At 36.8% G+C, this 10,201-nt stretch overlaps 1 pseudogene; it reads left to right on the top strand.

The window, feature by feature from the left end:
• Positions 1 to 3,218: 3,218 nt before the first annotated feature.
• LOC128052340 (translationally-controlled tumor protein-like) lies at positions 3,219 to 3,980 on the top strand (annotated as a pseudogene).
• Positions 3,981 to 10,201: the final 6,221 nt, after the last annotated feature.

Genomic DNA, 10,201 nt, shown 5'->3' with positions numbered 1-10,201 from the left:
AGACTTACATTTCCCAATTTCAAGACAATATAAAAGGGCAGTAATCAAAGCCATGCAGTACCTGCAAAGGGGTAAATATATTGACAGAGATAACAGAACAGAATAGGGTCCAGAAATAAACCCTTACATTTATGGTTAAATGGTATTTGGCAAGATTATCTAGCTATTCTCTTTCTTGCTAGCATTATTGCTAATGAATATAAGGTTTCTTTTTGGAGTAATAGAAGTATTCTAAACTTATTGAGAATGATTGCCTAACTGTAAATGTACTGTATTTACTGTAAAAGTGTACAGTATTGTACACTTTAAAAGGTGAGTGCCAAGGTATGTGTGACTTCACTTTCACTTCACTATTTAAGGTATGTGAATTATATCTCAGTAAAACTGTTATAAAATATATAATGGAAGAAAAATATACTATGATAAAAAGAAAATCTAATATAAAAAAACAAAAGAGAAGGCAAACACATTATAAAAGGAGAATGATTAACATAACAACTCAATAGTTGTGCCAAGCCACACATTATACCTGTGTAGCAAGAATCATAGTCTCAGAAAATAAACTTGAGAGCAATTCAGAATGCAGTAGCACATATAAATATAAAATGTGTGTATCTATATTTATAAGCATAAAATATACAAATATGTCAGTGTGTTTAAGAAACTTAAGAAATTGAGAATTCTTTAATGTACAACAATTAAATGAGAGATTCCAACTTAGGCTGAATAAAATTTTTACTGGAGAATATTTTGAATTTGGGGAAAAGCAATATTTGAAGAGTTTGTGGCTGATAATATATCATAATAAAAAATGCATTCACATTCACAATGTGAAGAAGCAAAATGAGACATGTATTAGATTGGTAGGGACAGATATACATCTAAACACAAGTAATGCAACAGAGAGAAAGTCTAGGGAAAATAAAAAAAACAGAATGAAATGAGTCATGACCCACAATGGTAAATGGCTTTTCAGTGGCAATCATAGAGGCTTAAAGAATTCAGAATAATATCTGCAATGTGATGATGGGACATAATTATCAACTTATATATCTATAGTCAATAAAATTACCTTTCACAGGCCCACATTTAAAGGAAGAAGAAAACCTAGAGGAAAATAGGCGAATGCACACAGCAAATGGTAGACACATGGGTAATCCAAAAATATTTAGATTATATTAAGTAAGAAATGTAACAAAGACTAATTTGAGGAGTATAGCAATAGCCTGGAACAAAAATGTGTGTTGACAATTATATTTTAGATGAAGGTGTCTTTGAATTCAAATTCTAATGATCCTACATGATAAGCATGGGAAAAGAGAGTAGCATAGTGGAAAGAAAAAAAGAAAAAAAGGGGATTTGGTGTCAGAAGCAAACACATTAGTACCCCTGATCTGTCACAAATTAATTTACCTTATCTCTCTCTTATTGCCTTCTGTAGATTTTAAAACTGGTGGGGAGTCAATAGATTTTAGCAAATAAGGACCTCAATTTACTTAACTTTCGCATTTCAATAACATTTCAATCTGTTAAGAAAGGAAAACAGTCAAAAGAAAGAAACAGCAACACCAACAAAGAAACATAGCTATGGGCTCGATTACCAGGGTTCCTGAAGCAAAGCTAGTTCCCAGGAGAATTCCCCTGAGTTCTATTGTTTAGACAGTAAACTGGAAAATCCAAACTGTGGTCAAGAAAGTTATAACTGGAATGGTACGACTAAGTATCAAGGCTTTGGAAAGAGAGAAGAAAAACATCAATAATGAGATAAAATACCTGGAGGATTGGAGCTCCTCAGCATAAGGACCATAACATGGATAGAAACGAAAAATCCAACAGTATGTTGCTTCTGCTGCTGTGTCACGTCAGTCGTGTCTGACTCTGTGCGACCCCATAGACAGCAGCCACCATGCTCCCCCGTCCCTGGGATTCTCCAGGCAAGAACACTGGAGTGGGTTGCCATTTCCTTTTCCAATGCATGAAAGTGAAAAGTGAAAGTGAAGTCGCTCAGTCGTGTCCGACTCTTAGCGACCCCATGGACTGCAGTCTGCCAGGCTCCTCCGGCCATGGGATTTTCCAGGTAAGAGTACTAGAGTGGGGTGCCAGTGCCTTCTCCTACGGAGTAGGTTGGGGTCCCGTTTTAGGTAGTACTGGCTGTATATCGCAGGGGCTAAGCACAGAGTTTGAGGAACACATAGACAGCCAGATCTCAGTACCTCTGAAGTGTCAAGATTTGCCTCCTCATCTACCTCCAATCATCCTTTACAAGTCAACTTAATTATTGCTCAAACATAAGCAAATTCATTTCCTATCCTTCCTTCATTAACCGCTAGAACTTCTCACCCTGACCCAAACAAGATTTCTAGTCCTCACTTTTTCTCAAGTCTAGAAGTGTGTAAAAGAGTCTTTTAAGATGCCTTTCATTTCCCTTTGTTGAAAGGTTTTCATCTGGTGAGATTCTGCTGGTCTATGTTATACTCAGCTCCTACCCAGAACTCCTTGACTTTTAGGAACTTATCTGATCTTTTGTTTCAAAATGCCAGTCCTGAGAATGCAGAGTCTCTATGTAGACATTTTGTAATTTTGGGGACACTATCTCTAAGGGGACATTGTATTCCTTCAGGAACCGATCCTGAAATTCCTGCTAAATTTCTGGGTGCTTGCTTCTTCAGACTAGGGAGGGAAGTTTAAGGAATGAAGAGAGTTGAATAGGAATGAATGAGTGGCATCAGCACAAACTAGCTGCATGAAACAGCACACAAGTAGCAGAGGAAATTTCTTTTATTGGTACAGATATTATATCTCTCAATTAAAGAGCAGACAGAATATAAAGGCTTTTAAAATCTGATAGCTAGACTGCTAATACTTCATTAAGAGTGGGCTATTAAACATACTTTCCTTGCAAGTTCCATTAATTTTTCAAGAGGTTAGTTTTTCAAGAGTCCAGTTAGAAAAAATAATGAACAGTTATACAACTCCAGCCCAGCAAGAGAAAATTTCTCAAATGGTATTTAGGAATATCATTAGAAGTTAGAATCCAGTGTGAGGTTAAGAGAGAACTTCAGAGAGGAGGTGACAGTCAAGATGAAAAAGCATGCTGGGAATTGATTGCAATTGTCCAGGATAAGAAAGGTAATAGGAAAATCAGGCAAGTTTGTAAGAAAACACGTAAGAGATATGAGGTCGGGGAAAGACAGAGTCAGCCTTTTCCGCCCGCTCCCCACTCCACCGGAGCACCGCTCTGGCCGCACTGCGCTCGCTCTGAGCTCCGGGCTTCTGCTAAGCCAGCGCCGCTGTCGCCTCCCTCCGGTCGCCATCATGATCATCTACCGGGACCTCATTAGCCATGACGAGATGTTCTCCGACATCTACAAGATCCGGGAGGTCGCGGACAGGCTGTGTCTGGAGGTGGAGGGGAAGATGGTCAGTAGGGCAGAGGGTAACATCGATGACTCGCTCATTGGCGGAAATGCCTCCGCTGAAGGCCCCGAGGGCTAAGGTACCGAAAGCACAGTAATCACTGGTGTCGATATTGTCATGAACCATCACTTGCAGGAAACCAGCTTCACAAAAGAAGCCTACAAGAAGTACATCAAAGATTACATGAAGTCAATCAAAGGGAAACTTGAAGAACAGAGACCAGAAAGAGTAAAACCTTTTGACAGGGGCTGCAGGACAAATCAAGCACATCCTTGCTAATTTCAAAAACTAACAGTTCTTTACTGGTGAAAACATGAATCCAGGTGGCATGGTTGCTCTGCTGGACTACCGTGAGGATGGTGTAACCCCGTATATGATTTTCTTTAAGGATGGTTTAGAGATGGAAAAATGTTAACAAAGTTGGCCGTTACTTTGGATCAATCACCTGTCGTCATAACTCGCTGGCCACTGCTTTTCATCCACACAACACCAGGACTTAGACAGATGGGACTGATGTCATCTCGAGCTCTTCGTTTGTTTTGAACGTTGATTTATTTGGAGCGGAGGCATTGATTTTGAGAAAACGTGTCATGTGGGTTGTCTAAAAATAAAACACATTTTAACTCATTGGAAAAAAAAGAAAACACATAAAAAAACATATATATGTATATATATATATACACACACATAAAGAGACAAGATAAATAATATTGCATTGAATGTAGTTAAAAAGGCAGGTAAGTAGAGTAAGAGAATTGATTAAAGATATAAACCACAGTGAAATAAACAGAAAAGATGATGAAAAATTTAAACATTGTTTTTGTTTTAGGTTTTTTTTTTTTCTTTTTTTAAAATTTTTTTGCTTGAACTGCTGACTTTAAAATTAGGGATCTGACCAATTGCTTTATTAAACTGATAGAAGTGGTTGTTTGGGATCTGTATTAGCACAATCCAAATCTTTTGGACAGATATGATTCTTCTGTAGTTGAATGTGGGCTAACTGAAACCAAAAGCTGCCAGGAAATTCATTAATCCTGATCCTGTTTATAGATATGTTGTGAGGAATGATCATTTATTAACTTAAGACTCCGTGACTTCTTGATAAATATGTAAAAATATGAACAGAGAGTACCCATTGGCAAGAACTGTTAATCTTTTCAGTTCACACTTAAAGCACTTGTAAAACCTATGCACATTATCTCTCATTGAGAGGAAGTAATGACAAGTTGGTTTAAACCAAGAAAAACTCTGTATAAATTAACAGATGTTTTAGTTGAAAATAGAAGTGTCAATATAACCTTAATTAATGAGTTTACAATACCTGTTCCCAGAATGAGAGAATATGCCAAGTTTTAACCTGGGTATAGTGGACTAAATGGAGGCTGTTTAAATTAGACTGAGAATATAATCTTAGCTTGAACCTTAGCTACATCTCATTTTCATCTCATCTTCAGTTTGGATGAAGATGTTCTTCACCAGCTTGAGTAACTATCAGGTTAATCAAAGATAAGAATCATCCTCCCATATAAAGTACAGTCGACTAGTATGCAATATCTAGCAGTGCTCAGTGAAAATATGCCTTTATGCCCTTTCATGGAAAGTAAATCTGAAATATTGAACTTATTCCCTGCAATCTATATTTTCAATCAAGCTATTATTCTACCTACATGTTAGATCTGTTTGCCAATATCTTCAAGTGTGTTAAGTGCATTTTCTTTAATCAAGGGTCGTGTGTGTGTGTGTTTAGTGCTTGTGCATACATGCATGCTTGGATTTGTGAAAATAATGAAAGATGTGTTATTTATTGACTTACTAGGTAAACCTCATCTGTGTTGATTTTTGAGGTGCTTCTGTCCATTCTAACTACTGCCAGAAAGAAGGATTTTAAAGTCTGTTCTCAAATTAAAATCAGTCATGTGGAGTACACATTTCACAACTTTTAAGCAAATTATCTCTAATAAACCCATCTAATGAGATCTTCATTTAGTTACCTTGACATAGATTTTGTAACTAGTTTGTTTTTGTAACCATTCTGGGAGTCCCACTGATGCTTTCTTGAGACTTTTCTATATGAAAACAAACAAACAAACAGGCTAAAAGTTCCATGGCCATATAATATGGTTCAGAACTTTGAGGCCTTTATTATTCTATTATTATTATTTAGAAAAGGCAGATAGTATTATTTTTTAGAAAAGGCGGGTTTAGAAAAGGCAGAGGAATCAGAGATCAAATTGCCAACATCTGCTGAATCATTGAAAAAGCAAGAGTTCCAGAAAAACATCTACTTCTGCTTTATTGACTATGCCAAAGCCTTTGACTGTGTGGATCACAACAAACTTAAAATTCTTAAAGAAATTGGAATACCAGACCACCTGACCTGCCGCCTAAGAAATCTGTATGCAGGTCAAGAAGCAACAGTTAGAACCAGACATGGTACAACAGAGTAGTTCCATATCAGGAAAGGAGTACATCAAAGCTGTATATTGTCACCCTGTTTATTTAACTTATATGCAGAGTACATCATGCGAAATGCCAGGCTGATTGAAGTACAAGCTGGAAGCAAGATTGCTGAGAGAAATATCAATGACATCAGATATGCAGATGACACCACCCTTATGGCAGAAAGTAAAGAAGAACTAAAGAGCCTCTTGATGAAAGTGAAAGAGGAGAGTGAAAAAGTTGGCTTAAAGCTCAACATTCAGAAAACTAAGATCATGGCATCCGGTCCCATCACTTCATGGCAGATAGATGGGGAAACAGTGGAAACAGTGGCTGACTTTATTTTTCTGGGCTCTAAAATCACTGCAGATGGTGATTATAGCCATGAAATTAAAAGACACTTGCTCCTTGGAAGAAAAGCTATGACCAAACTAGACAACATGCTAAAAAACAAAGACTTGACTTTGCCAACAAAGATCCATCTAGTCAAAGCTATGTTTTTTCCAGTAGTCATGTATGGATGTAAAAGTTGGACTATAAAGAAAGCTGAGCACTGCAGAATTGATGTTTTTGAACATCAATTACAGGTGTTACAGGTCTTCCTTTCTTGGGAAATAGAATTTCACAGCTATTCTCAACATCTTCTAGACCTTGTGGACATTACTTATGAGGTATGGTCTTCATTACCATTTTCTATTCAGGATAGGATTGATTTTGTCTTTTCCTTTGAAGTTAGATATCGTCATTTACTTACTTTGGTCAGAGAAATGTGTGATATGCATTCTGTCAGGACAGAAGCATTTAAAAGCCAGTGTATAAATTGCCATCCCCGTCTTTGTGTCGTGGTAATCACCCGCATTGTAGAGTATATACACCAAGCATGCCTGATGTGTAATGTGGGTTAGATGAGTCATTATTGTTCTAAGTTATCAAGTTATGGAGGCTCTTTGTTACTACATTGTAACCTGGCCTATCGTGTCTAAAACAAGGATGACGGGCTGAAGGTTATGCAGCTGTCAATTTCATGGCTGACATGAGTTAATTAAAGTAGAGCATTAAAAAACTCTGCACAGATACCGCATTCTTCTGTTCCAGAAAAGGCTTGCTTCTATTGAAATGTGTTCTGGTATGATGCATTTAATCTAAACCAGGTACATTTATACCTTTAAAAACAAAAGACTCAACCTTATCATGGTAGCTGTGCATTCCAGTAGTAAACAGGTGCTTTCCCAATATACCCATTTTCCAAACTGAGTTAAATTTTGTTTTATGACATTCCTAGTTGGAATAAAAATCTAGTGAATGGAGATTTTTTGTTTGTTTGTTTTACTTACTTTTTAAAACGTCTACTACCCAGTAGGTTGCCTGGCACAGAATAATTCATAAATAGTTAATTAATTCAAGTATGTCATAGTCACTGTAGTTATTGTTCATTGTTTGACCATGCCCTGTGATAAGCTGTAGGGGAAACTTTGCTCTACTAAAGATCGTGTTTTACATATTATTAATTCTTCTAAATATCTGGTGTGTTTTTGACATGTTTTTGAATCATATGATATGATTTTTTTCTTATTGTCTAAGAAATTCAGTCCATTTTGAGGTCCTCTTCTAACAACTGATGTATCTATTACGTGATTTAATAGATAAGATTTCAGTTTTATATGGTGAATATTTTCCTTTTGCCTAATGTTTATTACCTATTTTAGTTGTGTTTTGTTTTTTGTATTATTTTTATAGACTTTAAATATATACCACATATATATCTACCTTTGTATACACAAAACAGTATTTTATTTTTTAATATCTATGTTTTTTATAGTTTGGAAATTCTTTATAATTATTGCTTATATCACTGTATTTTAAAACTTTATTCAAACATTTTAAAGCATACAAAAACCTGCATAGTTCACTTGTAAAAGTGTTAGGATTGTTAGACCATGTCATCTGGCTATAAGGCTTTAAGTAGCAAGGGCAATTTAGTTTCAGTGAAACTGCTCACTGCCTCAAGGCACCTAATTAGAAATTAAAATACCTAGGTGTTTTTTTTTTTTTTTTAATTTCTTTCAAGCTCCATTTCAACATATTTTAATCTGAACTATATTTTTCTGTTAAATATGATTACTGAGCAATGACAGAGCTCATGGTCATTCATTGCTCATTCATTACCAGTTTTCATTTATAGTTGAAATGAACATTTTCCCCAATTATATTTTTTAATCATTCCCAATCATCCTTTCTCTTTTATATAAGAGATATTAAGTCTTGAGAAAATTTCTGCAGAGTAATAAAACCTGTTAGATTAGATTAATATACATGGACTGTTCAACTGTTATTAATTTAGACAGACTTTCATTTTTCCTTTTTTGATTACACAGGACATTGATTTATGGTACATGAAATAACCAAATTGCATTTTTGAAATTTAAAATTCTGGAGTCTTACATTATTCGTCTTGAACTTAGCTTTTTGTCCTTTAAATTATAAAATATTTGCTCTTTCTAATTGAAAGATTTATATTGTGTAGTGTAGCAAGTATATTAGCTAAATGTTTGCCTGAGATTACTGGATCATTTTTTATGTCATTACTCTGCTATTGAGTCATGATAGAACACAGCATATCATAAATACTTTCATACTTCCTTTATTAGTTTCGGTGTAGTATGTTTACAGTGCCTATAATACCACTTTCTTAATTAGTGTTATTGTTTGTGCTGTGGTTAGTCACTCGGTCATGTCCAATTCTTTGCAATCCTATGGACTATAGCCTGTCAGTCTCCTCTGTCTGTGGGGATTCTTTAGGCAAGAATACTGGAGTGGGTTGCCATGCCACCTTCTAGGGAATCTTCCCAACTCAGGGACTGAACCCAGATCTCCTGCATTGCAGGTGGATTCTTTACTGTCTGAGCCACCAGGGAACCCCAGTTTTATTATTTATACCTCTTTGAGTGGAGAAGGCAATGGCACCCCCCTCTAGTACTCTTGCCTGGAAAATCACATGGACAGAGGAGCCTGGAAAGCTGCAGTCCATAGCGTCGCTGAGGATTGGGCACGACTGAGCGACTTCACTTTCACTTTTCACTTTCATGCATTGGAGAAGGAAATGGCAACCCACTCCAGTGTTCTTGCCTGGAGAATCCCAGGGGCGGCGGAGCCTGGTGGGCTGCCGTCTATGGGGTTGCACAGAGTTGGACACAATGGAAGTGACTTAGCAGCAGCAGAGTGAGAAAAAAGTTTTTGTTCCAAGGCTAAAAAGAAAAGATGTTGGTAAGGCCACTGCTCCGTCTCACTCTGATAGATGCCAAGAATATTAATATATATATAGCTGATTATGTATCTTTAGGAACCTAAACTCAGAGCTGGTCATCAGTGTCCATTTATGAGTGACCCTAGGCCCCATAGTGAATATGAAAGGAAGAATTTTGGCAAATCTTCTGTATACCTAAGTGTAGTACTTCTAGGAAGCACTACAAGTACTTCCTATAAGTATATGCTTATATTTTGTGTATATGTATATGCCCTGGTGGAGTGTAAACCCTGAGGTTAGTTGAGAGAGTATTAGGGAGAGCCCATTCAATAAAAGTGCTTGAATGGAGAGAACACATGGGTTAATGGCAGGACAACACCAGGTAGACTGATATTTAGCTTTTCTCCCGAGTAGATGACAAGAACCTGAAGTCTGCACATAGAAATCTTCTGGGCTTACTCAATCAGAACATTTATTTTTCCTTCCTCAGAGAATCCGACCATCAATCAAAGAGAGATATCAGTCTTTTCCAAAATGATAGGGATAGTTCATCAGAGGCCACATACACTGGCTCCTACTTCTCCTATTCCCTTCCCTGGAGGAGGGCATGGCAACCCACTCCACTATTCTTGCCTGGAGAATTCCGTGAACAGAGAACTCTGGCTGGCTACAGTCCATGGGTTTGCAAAGAGTCAGACGCTACTGAGTGACTATCACTTCACTTAACTTCATAACCCTGTCAGGTTAATGCCCAAATTCCTTAATTGACATATGTAAAGAGCTTGACAGTGGCATCCCCAAATTTATCAACCAATGCATACAGAGTGCCTTTGTTGAGCTATTGTCTAATCACTGGGAGAAGCATAAAGACCTTTAGAGGCATATAGACTCTAATTTCCTGAAATGTGCATGTCAGTGGATTGGCACAGAGACAGAAGGTATTCAGCCATAATTGCATAATTAAATAAATATAATTGTGAGAAGTGCTACAAATGAAAAATACAGGATGCTATAATAACTAACAAATGAGGAATGGAGGGCAGCAGAGAAATTCGTGAGTCAGAATATAAAGCACAGATAAGATGAAGAGGAAAGGTCCTA

Source organism: Budorcas taxicolor, chromosome 8, assembly GCF_023091745.1.
Source record: "Budorcas taxicolor isolate Tak-1 chromosome 8, Takin1.1, whole genome shotgun sequence".
Taxonomy (NCBI): Eukaryota; Metazoa; Chordata; class Mammalia; order Artiodactyla; family Bovidae; genus Budorcas; species Budorcas taxicolor.
The sequence above is the reverse complement of the archived record's forward strand: the minus strand, read 5'-3'. Positions and strand labels throughout refer to the sequence as shown.